Below are 22,386 nucleotides of genomic sequence, written 5' to 3'. Positions count from 1 at the left end.
TGACGTCAAAGAAAGCATGAACTTCATTCGTGTGATGAAAATTTCTAATTTCAAAGAATTTTGAAACCAGATTTGATCCAAAGAAAAAAAATGCTAGCCTCAAAGACACTAGAAATATCAACGGCCTCAAGGAGCTCTACAGACCATGTCGTAATGAAGTAACTTTCCATATTAAACAAAACATTGCCATTCTTATGAACAATGGCTCCAATACCCATTTCACCATCCAGAAAATCCGCATTAGAGTTTAGCTTAAATATGTCATGGGCAAGGGCTGACCAATGAGAGACCTCCTCAAAAGCCAGGCGATAGCGAGGCAACTGGACGTGATCTGATTTGGATTGTCGATCGATAGATTCCACCAAGTTCATTGCCTATCAGATAGGATCAAAATTATGATTGCTATGGCCATAAAAAACCAGAATGTTACATATGTGTCAAATGGCGGAAGCAATGAGCAAAAAGATTCTGGTATCCATCAGGATCAAAATCTGCTAGGCCCTGTAAAAGAGAGAGACAACATTATATTAGTGCATGTCGAAAAGGGAAAGATTAGGATACCAAAGGTTCTAGATCTATTTACTTCTCTTACATTCCCAAAGAGTAGGGATACTCGATTTCGAAGCATGATGACATCAAGGGCATTTCCCACTGGTGATGATAAGAGAATTAAGGTATGCGTGCCACACATATTTTCGTCTTTTGTGAGACAAAAAAGGTCCCCAATGATTTCTAAAATTTTTCCATGAGAAGACTATAAGAGGAAAATGCTTCCAACGTCGAGGCCTGAGCCAACTTGTACTCACTCTTGTTAGAGTATATATATATATATATATAATATAATATAATATAATCATAATGTTGAAAAAAAACAATTGAGATGAGGTGAAGAGTGAAGGGGATACTCCTAAGAACGCTAAAATCCTTCGAATAGAACAACTCATTTGTCAGAGTATGGTTCTATTGCCCATAATAAATAAAACCATCTACTGAAGATACATAAAGTAGTATTGGTAAAGGGAGTAACATGAAGGCAAATTCTCTAGGTATCTACTGATTGGCCACCCCAATCCTCTACACCCACCTTTGAGCGCAAACTCACGACTCCATAATATGCTTCACCATGTATAGGAATGATGATAGCCCATACCCGCATGGAGAAAAGAAGAGTTTGGAAAATGTTTAGCCTTTGACGTCTGAGCCATAAGAGGATGCTCTCCTTCTAGGATGTGTCATGTGTGTTGCCAACAACGCTTGATTTAAAAGATGAATATCTTGGAAACCTAAGCCACCTTTCTCCTTTAGGGTAAGTCATTCGCTTCAAACTAACCCATCGAGTCTTTTTGCCATTATCAGAACCACTCCAACAATTGGCCATAATTTAATTAAGCTCATGACAAGATCCCATAGGCAATTTAAAGCAAGAAAGAGTATAGGCTGGAATGACATGAGCCAATTATTTGATCAACACTTATTTGCTAGCTTTCAAGAACAAACGATCCTTCTATCCCTACAAAGTTTTACACACTTTGTCTTTAATATAAGATAATGATACTTGTTTATTCTTTGACAAGGATGAAGGAACATCCAAATACCTTCCATGATTGCGAACCAATTTGACCTTTAGATGATTGATTATATCTGTCTTTTTTGAAGGAGGATACGAGGGCCTAAAGCAATGGCAAATTTTTCGTAGTTGATAACTTGACCATAAGTCTTTTCATATACATCTAGAATTCGAACAACCTCTCGAGATTAAGAAAATGCTCCCTTAGAGAATATAAGGTTGTCATCTGCAAAAAAAGAGGGAAAAAAATGAGCAACACTAAGACCAGTTATAAATTTACGAGACTCAGTTTGACGGAGAAGACTAGTTAAACCGTCAGCATAAAGAAGAAAATGATAGAACGATAAAGGTGAAGAGAATAGACAATTCATAATATAATGGAAGCATTTGATCTACTTGATTTTATTTAGAATTAAACATAAATTAAAATGGTTAATCACTTGCATACCTCGAAAGAGATCATGTTGGCAACTCCTACTTCATAAGGCTGAATCTCTATTAAGAGGTCTTCCTTGCTGTGACTATAAAAAGGATCAAGATATGTGGAAGCCTCTTGAAAGATAAGGGAAGTTGAGAGAATTTGACCAAGAATCCTTCACTGTGAATTTGGGGAATTTTGTAGGGAACTCTTTCTCTGGAGTTATAGGTTTTGATGAGCATTGGTCCTCTTTATCATCTCATAAAGGTCCTATTTATGGTGACCTAAACAGGGAATTTATAATAATGTATCTATATTTTAATATCGGGAAATTGTAAAAAGTAGAAAAAAAAATATAAAGTATTTGTTAGGCATACCCTAATTCTCGTAGAGTCCTGTAGTTTGTAATTCTAATGTACAAATAATTTATTTATGTAATAAAATATGAGATGTTTTATTTGGCATTTAGTAGCATTAACCCACAAACCAATAAACTAACATCCAAGGTTATTATCTATAGCTTAAACATTTCTGTAGGGACATACATGTGGATCATGTTTAAGTGATAAGCTACATGGTCTATAGTAGATGGATAAGGCTGGATATCTTATCCTAGTGATAGTACGAATACGACCCACTTTATAGATATTACAATTGTTATAAATTGCTACAAATGATATGATCCTGATCATACATGTGGAGACATGTGAGCGGGGGTATTCTATACAAAGGAGTTTGTATAAGACCAGACCACAAAATGACTAGTCTCATTATATAACGCTGTTCATAATAGAGACTTACATTTCACCAGGATGACCATAGATGACTTGACCTGAATCCTGAATGAGTTGTGAATTCTTGCCTATGAAGGCGGTCCTTTGATTTGTATCAGTGAGAGTGGCTAGATCGCTGACTCAATAAGCCTACCATTTTAAGGATTCGTCTGATTAGGGAGCTGGGAACACAGCTACACAAGGCAGAATTCACTCATTCCCTAACATCGGGGTAAGTAGATAAATTTCTCCCATAAAGGTTGATTCCGAGGCTTGAATAATGTGGTTCTATAGACTCTCTTGACCCGATAGGGTTTGGTCATAGTTGGACTATGTATTATTGTTCATTAGAGGGATCAATGGTACTTACTTAAAGAGTTAGATGTAATTACAGGGGCAAAATGGTAATTTTAGTCCAACTGTACTTACGAGCAATTTGTGAAGGCCATTGCACTATTGATTGGTTATATCCAATAGACACAGAAATATATCTGTAGTGCGAAGAATGCAGCTGCCGGTCTTTAGTGGAGTGCCCAACAGTTAATGGATGTTTAATAATTAATTAAACTATTTAATTAAAGAAATTTAATTAATTATTCAAGTACCATTAGAGTTTTAATCTACAGGTCCATAAGGTTCCTTCTGTAGCTCAACAAGGATTATTGAGTATTAATTTTGGATTAATTTGAATTGTTTAAATTAATTTAGAGAATTAGTTATATGTGATATAATTAATTTAACTTAATTATATATGATATAATTACTATAATGTATTTGATACATTATAATATAAAGTTTAGTTGAAAAGAAATAAATATTTGAATATGATTCAAATATTAATTATGTGAATTGGATTCATATAATTAAATTTAATATAAATGGGTTTTATATTAAATATCATACATTGTTGAGAAAAATAAAAACTATAGGTTATATTGTATTTGATACAATATAAAAACTATAGGTTATGTGTTATATTTGATATAACGTATAGTTTAATATATATTATATGATAAGGTGGTTATCATATAAATATATATTAAATGTTATATTAAAGTAAATTAAATTAAATTAATTTTTTTAAAATTAATTTTAGGAGGAAGTCAACTCCCTTCCCCTCTTTTTCTCTTAACTAATCGTGATGGGAACTTATCTTCTACACTGAGAAAAGGTTTAGTTCTCTCTGTAATTTGGAGAGAAGAGAACAATACACATAAGCTTTTCCTCCCTCTCATATTCACTCTCCTTCTTTTCCCAAACTCAGAGCCCAATCTCCCGAGAGTTTGTCATCCCAAGAGAATATAGAAATCTCTTATTGTGATGGTGTCCATGAGGTTCTTAGTTCGAGGGATTATTTTGATCGTGATCGATTTGGAGAAACGAATTTCGAGAAGAGGATTCATGAAGAAAATTGTTCTTCAAGGGTAAGTCTCCCTTCTGATCCTATTTCTTTTTATATTTTGGCATGCTGCAAATTTATGTTGAATTGCATAACTTTTACTCTGTAAAATATCTTTTCTGTGAAAATTGTTTTGGGACTGATCCTCGCTTCCGCATTGGACTTTCACCGGTTCCTTCATTTGGTATCAGAGCGTAGTTTTGGTCCCAAATTTTATTTTTCCAAAATCAATTTTACAAAATCGGTGGGATTTTGCATTATGTAAAAATTCTATTCATATGATGAATGTTTTGGTGAATGTTAATGATTATTGGATGTTTTCAGACTAGGACCTTTAAATTTATCGCTTTAATTTTATAAATTGGTTTGTAAGGGCCCGGTGTTTTGGGCATATTTTTTTTGTGGTCGAGTCTGTATTCATTAGTCTTGAGTCATTCTGTTTGTTTTGATGAATTTCTGGAGAAAACGAGGCCAAATTCGGAGGAGAATCAAAGGATTTCGCAACTATACAATAGCCACTGTATAGTAGCGTTGCAACGCTACGCTGTGATTAGGCGAATAGTGTGTTCTATCCATAGCATTGCAATAGTTGGAGACGAAAAGAACAAACTGGTTTGTGCCCGGTTCGGTGGTTCGAGTAGTTCGTGGCTAGTTTGGGTGCTAGGCGGTCCGGTTCGTGGCCAGTTAGGTTATTTTATAATTATTATAATTTACCTAGGTATGCTTTGACATGCAATGAATGGTTTTAATTTGTTTCATTTCTTTTATAAAAGTTATAATTAAATGAAATTAGAAATTAAAATCAATAATTCAGAATTGCATGCAAACCTTAGGTTAAAATCATTTTTTTATAAAAAAAATAGTTTTAAAATATAATTCACATAGACCTAAGATCAGATTTCTAATGTGATTAGAAATAAGCTTATTCTTTTAATCAGTTTAATGGGATTAAATTGATTTGCATTAAAAGATTAAATTTGTAGCAAATGTATCTACAAGGGACCTTTTGTCTAAGGCTAGTTCTATCTAGGCTGGAGTATTTAAGTTGATGAAAATAGAACACCCCTACCTGAAAACTGACTTAGAAAGGTGAATTAGATAGATTTGCTACAAATATGCAATTGTGATTAAAGTTTATCAAAGTGTTTAATGAACATTAATCAAAGTGTCACCAAGTTAACATATAGAGCGGAAGTATCATCTCATCTGCGAGATAGTGCATCGAGGAGACGTGATAATCACGAATATCGCTTCAGAGGATAATGTTGCTGACCCGTTTATGAAGGCTCTCACGACTATAGTTTTTGAAGGTCACCTTTAGAGCATGGGTCTACGGGACCGTCTGCGACTGGACTAGGGCAAGTGGGAGATTTTGTACTGAGCCTTAGTGCCCTAGTTTATTGTTTTGTAATTGTTTTTATCTTGTACACTCACTTGCTTTAGGACAAGTGGGAGATTGTTGGGGTTTCGCAAGGTTCTGTAGTTTGTAAACATCTGTATGAACAAATGCTTGTGATGTAATAATATGAGATATTTTCTTCACTGTTGTCTAAGAAATATGAGATATTTTATTTGCATTAACCACAAACCAATAAACTAAGATCCCTGGTTGTCGTTGTAACTTAAGCATGCATGTGGAGACATACAAGTGGATCATGCACTAAGTGATAACCTAAATGGTTTGTAATATATGGATAAAGGAGGGAAACATTATTCTGTTGACTCTATGGATACGATCTGCTTTGTAGATGTTACAAGTGTTGTAAAGTGCTACAGATGGTCTGATCTTGATCATTCATGTGGAGACATGCGAGTGGGCGTGTCCTATACAAAGGAGTTTGTATAGGACCAGACCACGAAGTGTTTAGTCTCATTATATAACGCCGTTCATGACGAGGACTTTCATTTCACTAGGATGACCATAGGTTACATGACCTTAATCCTGAGTGAGTTGGGAACTTCTACCTATGAGGGCGGTCCTTTGATTTACATGGGTGCGAGTGGCTAGATTTTCGACTCAAACCTACCACTTTGGGGATTTGTCTGATTGGGGAGATAGGAACTCAGCTACACAAGATGGAATTCACTGATTCCCCAATGTAGGGGTAAGTAGATAGATTGCTCCCTTAAGGGCTGATTTCGGGGCTTGAATGATGTGGTGCCACACACTTTCTCATGGCCGGAGAGGTGTTCACTCATAGTAGAACTATGATGTATTGTTCATTAGAGGAATTAGTGGTACTTAAGGAGTTAGATGTAACTACAGGGCAAAACGATAAATTGACCCAATTGTACTTACGAGCAATCTATGAAGGGTTATCGTATTGTTGATTGGTTATATCCAATGGACACAGAAATATATCTATAGTTAGTAGAGTGCAGCTGTCGGTCTTTAGTGGAGTGCCCTTGCAGTTAACGGATTGTGGATCTCGTGATTAAAGAGTTAAGTTAGCTATTCACGTGCTGTTGGAGCTTCAAGCTACAGGTCTATAAGGTCCCCTTGGTAGTGATGCATTATTTTGTGATGTGAAATAATGGAGGAAATGCGGTGATGGAATTGCGTTGAGAAATCAAGTTTTCTCAGTGGAATTCAAGTGTAAACCCCACTGAGTTTCCTGGTAAGTCCAAGGTAGAACTCAGGGACTTGGAAAACAATATGCAGTGGTAATTTCTCTGAAGACTTTGCGGTAACCGGTAACTCAAATAGTTGTTTGGTTTTGTTGATTGCGGTAATGAAAAATAAACAAATGCGGCGAATTTGAGGAAAGTTTGATTGTGTGATAGATCACTGAGTATGTGGATGAACGGGTTGAGAAGGTCTTTAGCTAGCGTTACTTGAGAATGCATCAGACTATGCGATCATGCTACACCCATGCACAACAAGCCATTTTCCAATGCGAATGCGGTGCTCCTAAGTCTAGGACGCATGTGTTGAATGAAAAAGTGTCCATAGAGCTTATTCCCAAGTCTCTACTTTTTTCTTATGTGATGATGCAAGATGCACAAAGGCAAGGTGACCGCACACAATCATATCCTATCTCTAGGATGCATCCGATGCGTTAATAGCAAACAGTGCTTATTCCTAAGCTCCTATCTCTTGATTTTACATTTTAATCTGACTCTCCCGAGCCTAGATTCTAACCTGACTTTTCGAAGCCTAGATTCTGTCCTTAGACTACCCTCCCGAGTATCTCTAATGGACGAATAAAGCATACATAGTACAAGATAATCACATAGAATGAAGATCCCCAACTGTGCTACTAAATGCTTCTCAACCCATTCAACAGATTTAGCTACTCATGCGTGATAAATAGAGTGTGAACAGATATAGAGAAGTAAATTCCATTTTTATAAAAGAGTTTGAATACACAATAACAATGGAAGATAAAAGTAGAGAGCTTGGTAGCAATCCCTTGCTGCCCAAGGCTTTTACACTGGAAACTCTATTCGGTTCAAAAGATATTCCTGCTTCCGTAGAAGTTGGCCCTCTCTCTGGTCTTGAAGCTTCCGACACTCTCCCGTGCTCACTGGAATTCTCTATCGGCACAACTTCTTTCTCTCGCTTCTGCCTTAAAATAAAAGAAAATCTAAGAACAAGGCTAAACTATCTAAGGAAAAATGATCTAACTCTCCGAACTCCTTTTCTGAAGGCTACCTTTGGTATTTATAGAGCTTCTGGGGTGAAAGGCAGCTTCTCTCTCATGATTGCACAGATGGGATGGCTTTAATTCTCTGACTGATGCGCCAAATATTTGTCACCAAAAAGCTGAGTGTACTTGTTATCGTTATCGGCTGTCAACTTAATTCGGATTCGACCATCATCAGCTTTCTGTCCCATCGTAATTAATTATGCCTTTCACTCAGATGCACCCACCAATTTGCGCTGGCTCTATGTGACAATCCTTCTTGAGCAAATGTTTGCGAACAAAAATCACCGCAAAGCCTTGCAGTAATGCTGCACTCGTCCATTGATTTCTTGTGATCGCTTTTTCCACCTTGCGTCAACGCATATTCTGCATAAAAATACAAAAATCAACTGTTTCTATGCGATGAATGTATGTGACCGCAATGTTATAAACTTAATGCTTTTTGGACGCAATCTAACATATTTCATCAACGCAAACCCTCATTGTTTAATAACTCAGCAATGTAATAATGTGCATTTCTGCCCGTTATCAGGTAGCTCAATGGATTCAAGTTAAGAATCAGTTTTTGGGTTATTTTGAATGTTCAAATTAACAAGAGGGAGTTTGATTATATATGATTTAATTAAACTGATTCAATTATATGTGATTTATATTAAATAAAGGAGAAAAGAAATATGGTTTAAATGTTACATATGATGTGATATTAAAACTATAGGTTATAAATATAATATGATAAGTTAGTTATTATATTTATTTATAATTAAAACAATTATATGATAATTGTGGGTGATTTCTCCTTTAACCGTGTGTGAAAGTGGGAGGTTATGTTCAGTTTTCATAACTGTGGGATAAATAAAAATGTTTTCATTTTGAAAGACATCGCTTCATAAGTCGCATAACTAATCGTTTAGCTGATGAGAGACTACATGATAGCCTTCTAAGCGACAACCTAAACGATCGTGTAAAGCGCCTTTTACTAAACGATCGTGTAAAACGATTTACTAAACGATTGTGTGCCAAGCGAGATTTACTAAACGATCGTGTAAACGATCAAGTTTATTTTTCTAAATGATCGTGTACCTATTGAGTTTTACTAAACGATCAAGCATCTCAGTATATGCGATAGACAATATCTTCTCCCACTTGCTTGGTCGTATAGTTCGATCGTTGCCTGCCTCCATCCCTCTACCAAATCAATTAGAGCCCACATCTCTTGGATTCTCACTTTGAGAATACCAAGGTTGTCGAGTGGTGGTGTCTAAGGGGTTGCTTGTTCGTGGTGAAGATTGCTCATGACTACTAGAAGATTGTAGCGACAATGAGAGGTTGCTATTCCAATTCTTCACGAGAGCGAGAGTTCTTTAGAAGAAACATTCTTCAAAGGTAAGTCTCTCACTTCTTTTGTATTTAATTATGAAAGCATGCTGTAATTTGTTTGTAGATGCATAATTGTTTTGTATGTTTGTGAATGCCTTTAATTCTGTCACAATGGGCTTAGAAAGATCTTGCTTTGGCTCATGGGTTCTCTTGAATAAGAGTTCCTTCAGTTTAACTATCCAATGTAAGTGTTACTTTTGGAAAATTTAAACAATCACTTAATTAAAATAAGTAGCCGTATTTTTTCTAAGTTAAAGAACCCCTGGTAAGAAACTCAATGGGAGGAAAATGGGTATATGAACTTCATTTTTCCTTTTCACGTTTCTCCCTAAAAGTTCACACTGTGAGATCTATACTTGGCCTTGAGGCACCTTTGCTTGTGTCCCTCTATTGGTGGTATTTGTATAGATCAATATCAAGGTGAATAGAGAGAGTGTTTATAGTAAGTAGGAGCGGGATGTATGTCAACATATCTCTCGGCCTCTCTCATTAGTTTGTAGTAAAGTTCATGCTTGGCCTCGAGGCACCTTTGCTTGTGTCCCCCTACAGATGGTATTTGCATGACTCTTTAATCAAACTCTAGAAATAGATAGGGTTACTTTAGTTTTTGCCCTGATTGGTTTTTCCCTACGGTTGGCTCATTGATGTGTAACACTAGAATATAAATGAGGGGTTACACTTACAAAAAAATGTTAAGCGAGTTTAACAATTTTTGGATCGAACAATGGTGACTAATAGTTACAGTAACAATGGGTTGTTCTGTATATTGGTTGAGATTGTTTCATTTCAGTGAAAGGGGTACCTGACCACCCTATGGTGGCTTTACAAAGGGGTACTTGACCACCCTATGGTGGCTTTTACCCTACCTCACTGAAACATCATTGTAAAATAGATGTCACATAGGATACATTGAATTATTTTGCTAAATATGATTAGTTTTTCCAAATGGGTTAATGCATAGAGTACTAATATAAATAAATTGCATGGTTTCAAAAAAATTTCATTATGACTTCCGCGACACTAAACTTACTCGCTGCCGACAAACTTACTGGCAAAAATTATGCAACTTGGAAAAACACAATCAACACAATATTAATCATCGACGACCTAAGATTTGTCCTTATGGAGAATTGTCCTCCTGTACCAGCTCAAAACACCACTCGAAACATTCGAGACGCATATGAGCGTTGGGTATAGGAAAATGAGAAGGCTCGAGTGTATATCTTGGCAAGCCTTTTAGAAGTCTTAGCCAAGAAGCATGAGCCCATGATCATTGCACTTGAGATCATGGAGTCCCTGTGGGGGATGTTCGGATGATCGTCCGCACAACTCAGGCATGATGCTCTAAAATACATCTTCAATGCCCGTATGTAAGAGGGGACATCTGTTACAGAGCATGTTCTCAACATGATGGTCCACTTCAACATGGCGGAGATGAATGGACCTATCATCGATGAGGCCACTCAGGTTAGCTTCACCTTGGAATCTTTGCCTAAAAGTTTCCTGCAGTTTTGTAGCAATGTTGTTATGAATAAGATTGACTACAACATGGCCACCTTGCTCAATGAGCTTTAGACATTCCAATCCTTGATGAAAAGCAAGGAACAAAAGAATGAGACAAATATTGCTTCATCCTCTAAGAAGTTCTATAGAGGATCGTCCTCTAGAACTAAGTCTATGCCCTCTTCTTCTGGCACCAAAAAGTGGAAGAAGAAGAAAGGTGGAAAGGGGAAAGCTAACCCACCAGCTACTTTCGAGAAAGCAAGAAGGCCAAGGTTGCAAAGAAAATTTATTTTCATTGCAACCATGAGGGACATTGAAAGAGTTATTATCCCAAATACTTGGCAGAAAAGAAGAAGGCTAAGCAAGGTAAATATGATTTACTTGTTTTGGAGACTTGTTTAGTGGACAATGATGATTCAACATGGATAATATAGGCGCCACTAACCATGTTTGTTCATATTTCAAGGAAATAGTTCCTGGCAGCAACTAGAAGTTGAGGAGATGACGATGTGTATTGGAACTGGGCACGTCGTCTTAATTGTGGTAGTGGGAGGACTCCGGTTTACTTTACAGAATAAATATATTTTGTTAGAAAATATATTTGTTGTTCCTGATTTAAAGAGGAACTTAATTTTATAAAGTGTTTATTGGAACAAAATTATACTGTTACTTTTAATGTAAATAAAGCATTTATTTGCAAAAATGGTATCAAATTTCTTCTGCTAAGTTGGAAGATAACTTATATATGCTAAAACCATTAGCAACTAAAGTTCTCCTGAACACTGAAATGTTTAAAACTACGATAACTCAGAATAAAAGACTTAAAATTTCTTCTTAAAGAAAATGCCCATCTTTGGCACCTAAGATTATGACACGTCAATCTCAATAGGATTGAGAGGTTGGTCAAGAATGGACTTCTAAGTGAGTTAGAAAAAAATTCTTTATCTATGTGTGTATCGTGCCTTGAAGGCAAAATAACTAAAAGATATTTTACTGGAAAAGGTCATAGGGCCAATGAACCCTTGAAACTTGTACATTCAGACCTCTATGATCTAATGAATGTTAAGGCAAGAGGAGGATTTGAATATTTCATCACTTTTGCTGATGATTATTCAAGATATAGGTATGCTTATTTAATGCAATAGAATTATGAAGCTTTTGAAAAGTTCAAAGAGTTTAAGGCTGAAGTTGAAAATACATTAAATAAAACAACTAAAACATTTCGATCTGATTGAGATGGAGAGTTTCTGAATCTTACGTTCCAAAACTATTTGATAAAACATAGAATAGTATCCCAACTCTCAACACCTAGTGCACCTCTGTAGAATGGTTTATCAGAAAGGAGAAATCGAACCCTGTTGGACATGGTTCAGTCTATGATGAGTTATGCTTCCTTACCTGACTTGTTTTAAGGTTATGCAGTATAAACTGCAACATATATTTTGAACAGTGTTCCATCCAAGAGTGTTACGAGAACACCCTTGGGATTATGGAATAGTCGTAAAGGTAGTTTATGCCATTTCAAGATTTGGGGTTGCCCAACACATTTTCTTGAGGAAAATCATAAGAAACTGGAACCTCGTTCGAAATTGTGCCTATTCGTAGGCTACCCTAAAGGAACAAGAGGTGGTTACTACTACGATCCTAAAGAAAATGAAGTGTTTGTGTCAAAAAATGCTACATTTTTAGAAGAAGACCACATAAGGAAGCATAAGTCCCGTAGTAAGATTCTGTTGAATGAACTTTTCAAGGAAACTATTGAACCTTCAACAAGAGTTGTTGAAGAACCTAACACCTCAACAAGAGTTTTTGAAGTTGGTTCATCTAGTAGGTCACATCCATCAGGAAGCTATGTGGCTCAGGAAATTCTTGACTGATCTGGAAGTGGTTTCAGACATGTCAAAGCTCATCATCCTTTATTGTGATAATAGTGGTGCTGTGGCTAATTCCCAAGAGTCTCGGAGCCACAAGCACGGGAAGCACATAGAGTAGAAGTATCATCTCATCCAAGAGATTGTGCATCGAGGGGACATGTTCGTCACACAAATAGCTTTGGAGCATAACGTTGCTGATCCATTTACAAAGGCCCTCACGACTAAGGTGTTTGAGGTCACCTGCAGAGTATGGGTCTATAGGACATGCCACATTTAGTTTAGGGCAAGTGGAAGATTTTGTACTGGGTGCGTATTATACACTAGTTTATTGTTTTGTGTATCGGTATATTAGTATGACTTTTATATTGTACACTCCACTAGCTTTGGGACAAGTGGGAGATTGTTGGGGTTGATACCCTAAATCTCGTAGGGTCCTGTAGTTTGTAATTGTAATGTACAAACAGTTTATTTATTTAATAAAATATGAGACGTTTTATTCGAAATTTAGTAGCATTAACCCACAAACCAATAAACTAACATCCAAGGTTTGTTGGGTTGTATGTCCTAAAACTTGTAGTTTGTAAACAGTAAACATATATGAAGTTTATTCAGACAAATGTTGTTGAATGAAATTGAGTTTATAACTTTAAATCCAATAAACTACGAACCTTTGGTTATTGTATGAATACTTCGACTTTATGTGGAGACATAAACTGGATCAAGTTCGAGTAAAATAGCCTAAATAGTCCATAGTACTTGGATTAGTTTGGGTACCTATTTTTAGAGATAATATTGAATACGACCAATTTTATGATTGTTATAAATGTTGTAAAGTGTCATAAACAATTTGATCAGTTCATTCATGTAGAGACATGTGAGTGGGGTTTTTCTACATGATGAGATTGTGTAATATTGACCACGAAATAATCACTCTTATGTATTAACACTGTTTACTATTAACACTGATTAATTTTACTTCTTGATGACCTTGATAACTTGATCTGAATCTTGAGCTGTCTATGAACTCTTGTTTATTCGGGATTGTCTCTTGATCTGCATAGGTGAGGGTAAGCTCAACAGTGCTTCTCAATATGCCTCCCATTTTAGGGATAAGACTGGTAGATAGTTGGGGACATAGAATTTGCAATACGAAATTCACTCTTACCCATTTTAAGGATAGTAGAAAGATTGTTCCCTTAAGGGCTGATCCCAGGTCTTGAACAAGAGGCCTCATCCTCTCGTTGGCCTGAAAGGGAATGGATTTAGTGATCAAGATGCGGAATCGATTGTTTATTAGAGGGACAGTGGTACTTAAGGTGAAAAGATGTAACTTAGGGGTAAAATGATAATTAACCTAGCTGAAGTTACGAACAACCTATGAAGGATCAACGTATCGATGACGGTTATATCAAATGGACATATAATATATCTACAGTGAGAGGAGTGCAACTACAGGCTATAGTGGACAATCCTGTTAGTGAAAAATATTAATTAACTAGGTTAAAGAGTTTGGTCGGTTAGTTTCCGATCGTTGGAGCCCATGATCTGTAGGGACAAAATTGAAGAACTAAGTGAAGTGAGAATTTGAAATGTTCAAATGCGATCTTTAGGGAAAATTGTATTTTATATAAGATATAATTTACAATTAATTAATTATTTTGGGGAGTTTGTTTTAAATAAAATATTAGCATGAAAATGTTTTAAAAATTGATTAATGTAATTAATCAAAGCTAGGTGTCAAAGGCAATTTAATATATGATATTAAATTTGTTTATTTATTTAATTAAATTTTTTTTAATTAAATACTTGTAAAATATGAAAACAGTATTCCATTTTTTTGTCAAAAATTGTTTTATTATAAAATTTATTTTAATAAAAAACTAGTTAGTGAAAAAAAATCCAATTTTTGGATTTTTCCAATAACTAAGTGGTTTTTGAAGTGGCTTTTCCAAAAGTTTGATACCTAGAGATTTCATGCTAGCGGAGTTTGAGGTTGAAGACATGCAAGATGGGGTTTTGCATGTATTTTGTCTTTAAATAGATTTTAATTTTCAAAAAATAAAACTTAATGCTTCCTTGAATATTCAATATATTTTTCCACAATTTCTCTTCGACTCTCTAATTTAATTAGTGAAATTCTCTAGCTTTCACTAATAATTTGGTCCCGCAACCGTGTTTTTCAACTAGAGAATAGCGAGGATTTACAGTTGGTGGTGTCGATTGAGCACGGGGAGGAAGATTATGGTGGATTCTACAAAGGTTGTATTTTCTAACCCTTTGCATTCTTATACTTAGTTTTAATGTAATTAGAACGTTATCGATCTTTGCTTCCGCTGTGCATGCTGTCTTTATATTCTAACAGTGACACCTTGTCCGTAATATGTACATGATAGTTACTTAGCAACAAACTTAACCACCTAAGCTTCTTCTACTTCTGCTGTTCCTAAGACTTTGAGCTTCGTGAGTGGCAGACTGGCAGATCAGCTAGGCTCTAGGGAGTTGACTGCTTGTTCCGTTGAATTCGTGATTCGAGCTTAGGAGTGTATTGTATAAAATAATTTGGAAAAATAAGTTTTAAGTATGAATGATGCGTTGATGTGTTAGTAATGCATTGATGCATTAGAGATGTGTAACAAAACGTATGACACTCCTCTATTGACGTTTAAGTTTTCCTAAATCAGATCCAAGTATAAATCCAATTTAGGTTCCTGGTAAGTCCAGGGTTGAACTCAGGGATTTAGATTTAAAGCTAACGCAGACAATGCATTGTAATTGTTGTAGGGATGTCCTAAGTGTATGGAGAAATGAGTTATTTACACTAAGGTGCTATGTGTGTGTGTAAGAAGATACAAAAGGGTCGAGTAGAGAATGATGGGTTGTATGAAAATGGATTTTGATGCAAGTGATATGCGTCGATCTAAGTTGGATGTACACGAACAAGAATATGATGTGAATGAGATGATTTGTTTATCTCCGTTTATGCGTTAGACTCTATTTGACACTTCTCAATGCGAATATCATACAATACCTATCTCTAGGATGTATGCGTCGAACACAGGATGCAATAAAACACCAGTGAGTCTATCTCTAAATGTACTAGGCATTCTAACTTGATGCTGGCTTACTTATTCTCTCGAATAGTTTAAGCTAAAGATGCTTTTACCAATTGATTTAGTTGGCTTAAGCGTTCGAAATGAAATTTTGCATGAAGTATAGATGCATCCAACATAAACAAGAAATAAACAATGGCAAAGTATGATAGATCAAATATGTGAATTTATAAAGAAATTGATTGTCTTTACAAAACCAATACTTAATCAGATGAAAGGATGAAAGCGATAAGTAAGATGAAATGAAATGAGTCAAGCCGCAGAGTACAATCTCTTATTCTCTTTGGCTCAATTTTAGTTGTGTACAACCACTTGTGTAAGAAATGGAAGAAGTGTCTCTCTTGAGCTCGACTTCCTCCGCTCCTTGATCGGCAATGGTGGTGGTACTCTTCCCTCTTACTCTTCTCGGCACCACCGCACAACTCTAAAGATCTAAAACTAAGGCTAAGCTAACACTGAGACTAAAACCGAGAGTTGAGAACTTGGAACCTCTGAACTTCTAATTCTGGTGGGATTTCTTCTATTTATAGGCGCCGGCCTTCTCCAGCTTGATGATGGGCAGCATTAAAGTCCATACCCTAGTCAGCCGCCTAACACTCAGATGCTTTTTAGATGCTGCCCACTGCAGGTGCCCATGCTTGCAAGTGGTGATTTGACACAAACAACCTGAATCAATGAATCTTCCTTGCGTTGAATCCCTCTGACGCATGGCCCATGCGTTAGACTTTGCCTGCGACACTTTTCTTAATCATGCATTAGTCTCTTGTTGAAATCCTGCAATATCATGTGTTAATGCCGTAGTACTTTAGCAATAAACATTCTTTTGCATGAGTTTGATAATGTTTGAGTAATTCCATGCGTTTCTTCTAAAAATGATGAGATTTTGTCATTAAAAATCCTAATTGTTCCAACTTAAGAGCCACAATAACTTGTATTTCTACAAGTTGTCTCTGTTACTTGGGGAAAAGAGAAAACATTGGAAAGGGTGAGCTAATCGCCCAATGAGTGACTTCTTAAAACATGCCGTTTAGAAAGCTTGATATGGAAACATATTCACAACAAAAGCATAACTCACTAACTCAAGGTTCAGTAAACATTTAAAACATTAGAAATATAATATCTTTGAAAATGCTTTTAGGAACCTTGAAAACCTCGAATATTAGTCAACTCATTTGGAAAACATCATCCTCTAGCCTTAGTTGAAGGTGAGCTCTTTTGCTCGATCACTCAACATCGAATTCCTTAGCTGATATAGAGTAATCTCAATACAATTAGCATCGATAATATATAACATATGTGCACGTGATCAAGCCTTAAGGGCTACTCGTATGCCCTGGATACCATCACCCTTAGGTATCAAGGGACCCAGATACTTATATATTGATAGGTTTTTAAGAGATGTATATTTTCTATGTTAATTCCCTCAAAATTGTGTTGTTTGTTTGCTTTTAATGCTCCTTTTGTAGGTAAATCGTCTCTGGAGCGATTAAAAGTCATTTCGAGAAATTGGGCTAAAAAAGATAAAGAATTACCAAAAAGTCAACAAAGTTGAAGAGAATCAGAGAAATTACCAAAATGTCATCAAACCGAGCGTCACGACCCTCCCAGAAGTGTCGAGCAACGTTTGAAGATAGAAAGCATCCATCTACTGCAAAATAGGGCAGTGTTGCAATGCTCCCAACAACATTGCAATGCTTCGAATTTTGATGGATTGTCCGTGCGTGCGAGGCAGTATCACAACTCAGGCTCAACGTTTCTTGGCCTTTTTGAGATTTAGCGTTGCAATGATAGCCTCAGCGTCGCAACGCTACCCTACAAATATAAATAATTTTTCTTTCATTTTTGCAAAGGAGGAAGCATGATTCTCATGGAGGTTGGGATTTCTCTCTGTATTATTTTGTCTCTTTGGTAATTTTGTTTCCCATTTAGGTTAGATTTGGTTTCTTTTTGGATTGTAAGCAACATTTTTGTAATTCTTCATGAATTTGTCTATGAATTTGTGAAGTAGTTGTTGAATCTTGTTTCTAATTTCAAGGGTTCTTATAATTCTTTTGAGTTTTCTCTTTTTCTTTATCATTTGCAATATGAATTGAGCATTCTTGAATCTATTTTTAGTTCTTGAAGCATGTTGAATGATCTATATCTTGAACATGTACAGCCTAGATGCTTGGTTTTACCACAATCATGATTGAATGCATTGCTTTCAATGTGTTCGATAGAATGTCTAGCCAAGATCTACAAGAGGCAATAGTAATTGTGTGTTCTACTGCTAGGATGCATTAATTACTAGATTTGGAGAAAATGGTTAATTGAGTAAGCTATCTTGACAATTAATCAACACAATTGAATCCTATAACTTAATGCATGTGTTTTCTCTTCTATATGGTCGTTATCGAACCCAATAGAGGTAGAAGCATGTAGGTTGATTAGGGTTAGGCCTATCCAACCTTAATCAATGTTTAGGACGATCTCTTGACTAGGTTATTGCTAGTTGTCCGCCTTTGTAGAGGCTAGCCTAATCGTGTTAAATAAGTAGTTGCAAGCATAATTCGATTGTGAAATTAATTTGTAGAATTCGATGAAAGGAATTGCATCGAACGTCTAACTTGAATTAGGAGGAAGATTGTTCTATACTTGTTTACATTTATCCTTTGTTTCTTGATTTTAGATATGTTTCTCTTTTAAACAAAACCCCTCGTTTTATTGCTTTTATAGTCAAACTTAGCTTAAGAAAAGATTAAACAAGCCTTCCTTATGGATCGACCCCATGCTTGTCGCTTATGCTACGTATTAGTATAAGATGTAGGTTCGGTGATTTATAAACTTTGTTTGTTTCGGGGTTAGGTAGAATTAACAACATTATTTAGCTCCAAACAAAATGGCACCACTGCTGAGGACTGGCTAAACCATTTAATCTCTTTCTTAGTTAAATTTGACTAGCAAACTTTAAAAACACCAAAAAGATTTTTCTATCTTTGAGTCACTTGTTTTAATATGGTGGATATGAATAAATTTTATGCTCTTCTTTCGAGACAAGAAGCTCAACGAATGGAAGAACTAGAGGCAAGAGAAATAAATGAACTTAAAACTCAAGTGGTGTAGCCGCAATAACACCAGTTTTTATATGTCTGTTGGCTTTAACCTCTCTTGTTCAAGATTTAGCTATCAGGCAAACACAGGTTTCACATGGTCTTGTACGCGAATATTACCCTTCTTGGGAGATATCAAGCCAAACACCGATGTCTATACATGCCTCTTCCTCCAATTCAGGTACTTCTCTAGAGGAATTAGTTAAGGAGCTTTCTAACAATTCTTATGATATTGTGCAGGAACCCTCCCTCAGTCAGCAAGAATCCCCTAGTTTCCAACAAGTTAGCTTAAGTTTTGCAACTGAAGTTAAAATTGAATTTAGTAACTGGAGTAACCTTGTTTCTCAAATTACTGAATCAATAGGGATAGAAGAGTCTTGGGATCATCAATTTTCTAGTAATACCGAACCTTGCAATGAAGTTGCTTACATCGACCAAAATGCTGAGTAGATAGTTCCTCGAAGTATACGTCAAAGTAAGACTTTGGACTTTATTATGTGTGAACTTGCTAATTCTTCTTTTCAGTATGTGCAAGAATGTATTGAGTCTCACATAGAGACTCAAACCCCCATGCTCGTTAAGATAGAGTCTCTTCCTCAACCTGCACATCTAGGGCTTACACTGGAAGGTCGTTCAGAGCTTTCCATTGTCTATTGCACTAAGATCGATATGTTTGAGGAATTCTCTCGATCGACTGACAAAGAAGGTATTTGCTTCCCATCGTACCAAAAACAAGTATGTAAAGATGAGTATGAGCCCGCACCTCAAGGAATCTCAGGTAAAACAGTTAGAGGCTTCCAAGCTTAGAACCGTACTTTGTCTTGGTATTTCTTGCTTATTTGATTATTGCTCATATTTTCCTTACAAGTCAAAGTATTTGTCAATCTTTTCTATCTTTTGACTCTTTTGGGTCATTTGAGTCTTTCGATTCTTTCTTTTTCTCTTTTTTCCCAAATATTAGAAAATTCAAATTTGACTTGTCTGGTTCTCATCAAAAGGTGAGTTCTCTTAGGCTATATAGATTCATCTAAGAGAGGACCGGAGAAGTATGAATATTTTTACGTACCTTGAAAAACGAAAAAGACGGGTCGAATCGAGGAATCGACGTTAAAAATTTGCCCTTCCTGGAGGTAGCCAGGTGTAAAAAATAAAACAAAAATTTTCTATTTTTAAGATTCATTTTTAGAATTAGTCTTAATTTTAGATTTGTTTTTAATAAAGCTAGATTAGTCCTAATCTGTTTTTTTTTTTTTAAATTAAGGCACAACGTCACATCACTGTATAAGCAGCGTTGCGACGCTACGATACAGAACTACGATTTAAACGCAGTTTCTACTATTCGAAGGAAACCCCATTCAAATTCCCTCTTCTCAAAACCTTTTTTCTCTAAAAAATTTCACCCACCCCCCACCGATTTTCATCCCCAAACTCAAAATCCAAGAATCTTTCTTCCAAAATCTCATAATTTCTCTCACCTTTCAAGGATTTCCTCCTTGAAATTTTGGGTTTCTTACCCTAAAACCCATTTCCAGGGCCTTTCCTCTTCTTCTCAAGCAAGGTCTTCAACTTAGTCCAAGATAATGATTTTTTTTGTTTGAATTCTTTTATGATTATCTTAGTTGTAGTTGAGTTTTTCTTGATGGATGGATGATTTTCTTGAATAAAATGGTTTTTGTGGTGATTTTTTTTAAATTTTGGATAGTTAGAAATAAAATGCTTGGGATTTTTCTGTTTGCAGGTTTCTAAATCGAATAATGGTGTGATTTTGTAGTTGAGAAATATGTTAGAAGAGTTAACAGGATTCCCTTAAGATTAGTCCCTAATTTTATGAGCTTTTCATTAGAAAATTCTTTATGGGTCCTAGAACTAAAAAGGGAAAGAATAGTGGTAGGAATTCTCCTCCACAACCTAAGATTAATAAACTTAGGTTTGCTTTTGAAGGGGTTGAAAGTAGATACCATTAAGTGGTAGCTCTTAAAAACCTAGTACTAGACATGGCCTTAACCTTAGAGCCAAACTTCTATCTTTAAATCACTTTCGAAGTAAGAGAGAGAGAATGGGAAACTTTAGTAGCCAACCCTGGTGAGGCTGTGGTTCCTTTATTGAGAGAGTTTTATGCCAACATTGACCTTGACAGAGATGTCTCGTTAGTGAGAGGTGCTAGAGTCTCTATGTCTTCCTCTAGAATAATTGAAACCTTTCCAGCTCAATTTGATGACGAGTATGGACACTTTCTATCTCAGCCGTTGTAGTTAGGTTTAGATCTACAAACATGTCTATTGTAGGCCAAATTTGGCATGCTTTCGTATGTTCCAGATTGATGCCTATACTCAGATTGACCGATGTGACTGGAGATAGAGCTAAACTTCTTTATTGTCTCATTTAGGGTATGTCCATAACATAGAGAGGGTTATTCACACTTCCATCAGATGATGTGGACGTTACTCTACCACAGGTAGCCTTGGACACCCTAGTCTTATAACTTTGTTGTGTCAGAGGTCCGGGGTAGAAGCACCTAGAAATGAGGAGCGTATGGGGTGTAAAGCTCCAATTTCTAAAACATCTATCTTAGACTTCCGAGGCTGTGGAGTTGAGGAACTTCACGAACAAGAAGAAGAAGAGCTAGATGAGGAAGATGAACATTTTAGAGAGGAACCACTTAAGGTAGAACTTCTAGATCAACCCCATGAGCAACCCAAAAGTGGTGACACATTAGGTGAGCAAGCCCTTAGAACAACTACTGAAGCCTTAAGGGTGAGCCGCGAGACTGCTCGCCATGTTAGGCGTATGTAGAGGACTATAAACTTCATGTGTGAAAGAGACCGTCTCTACTATGCCAGCATTGATTTTCAGTACGACGTCCAGAGAGAGCCCGACTCACCTGCCTCAGACTGACCATCAGCAATATATTTTCCTAGTATCTTCGTTCATTTTTGCCCTCTTTTTCATTTTCTTACTTTCCTTTATTTGTTTTTTAGGAATAGAAAATTTTTAGACTAACTTTCTTTTTCTTGTAGCTTTTTCCCTTCCATTTTTCTTTTCTCTTTTTTGTAGGAACAAACAAAATGAAAGAGAAGCAAAATTTTGATGCAGGAAAGAGAATTTCTACCATCACCTATTACTTAAAACTAGGGGAGTTTTCTGTTCCCTTCTTTTTGTATTCTCGCTCATATCTTCGTTTAAAAACACTGAGAATAACCAGCTTCCCCTTTTAAAATACCCAAAAATAGGTTAAATACCCAAAAACACAACTTTGGAGGTTATTTGGGCAGTTTGGTGGGCATGGGCAGCTGTCCGTGCAAGGGGTTGGGCGTGGTTGAGCGTAGCTGGGCGGCAGATCACGCACAGGCGTGGGTGTGACACTGGTGTTGGGCATAGGCATGCGTGCGCGAGCGTTGGGACGCTGGGCATGGCACAATGCTGGATGGTCATGCGTGCAAGGGCTGGGCAGAGTGATACATGCAAGCGTGCACTGGGGCCCTCAATCATGTGGTCGTGCGTGTTGACGGGCATTTGCACGCGCCTGTTGTTAGGCGTTCGTTCGCGCCTGGCGATGGGTGTTCATGCGCACCTGGCCTATGCGATTAGCTGGGCCTTCTGTCTTCCAACACTAATTCCTCACTCCTCGC

The 22,386-nt window shown here is 36.5% G+C and overlaps 1 long non-coding RNA gene across 1 annotated transcript; it reads right to left on the bottom strand.

Moving 5' to 3' along the window:
* Positions 1–27: 27 nt before the first annotated feature.
* Positions 28–2,357, bottom strand: LOC120082075. The gene is made up of 3 exons (XR_005483034.1): positions 2,016–2,357; positions 593–1,793; positions 28–501 (listed from the first exon to the last, which is right to left on the bottom strand). It is a non-coding gene; the product is annotated as an uncharacterized LOC120082075 (long non-coding RNA).
* Between the last annotated feature and the right edge of the window lie 20,029 nt (positions 2,358–22,386).

Source organism: Benincasa hispida, chromosome 7 (genome assembly GCF_009727055.1).
Source record: "Benincasa hispida cultivar B227 chromosome 7, ASM972705v1, whole genome shotgun sequence".
Classification (NCBI taxonomy): Eukaryota; Viridiplantae; Streptophyta; class Magnoliopsida; order Cucurbitales; family Cucurbitaceae; genus Benincasa; species Benincasa hispida.
The sequence above is the reverse complement of the archived record's forward strand: the minus strand, read 5'-3'. Positions and strand labels throughout refer to the sequence as shown.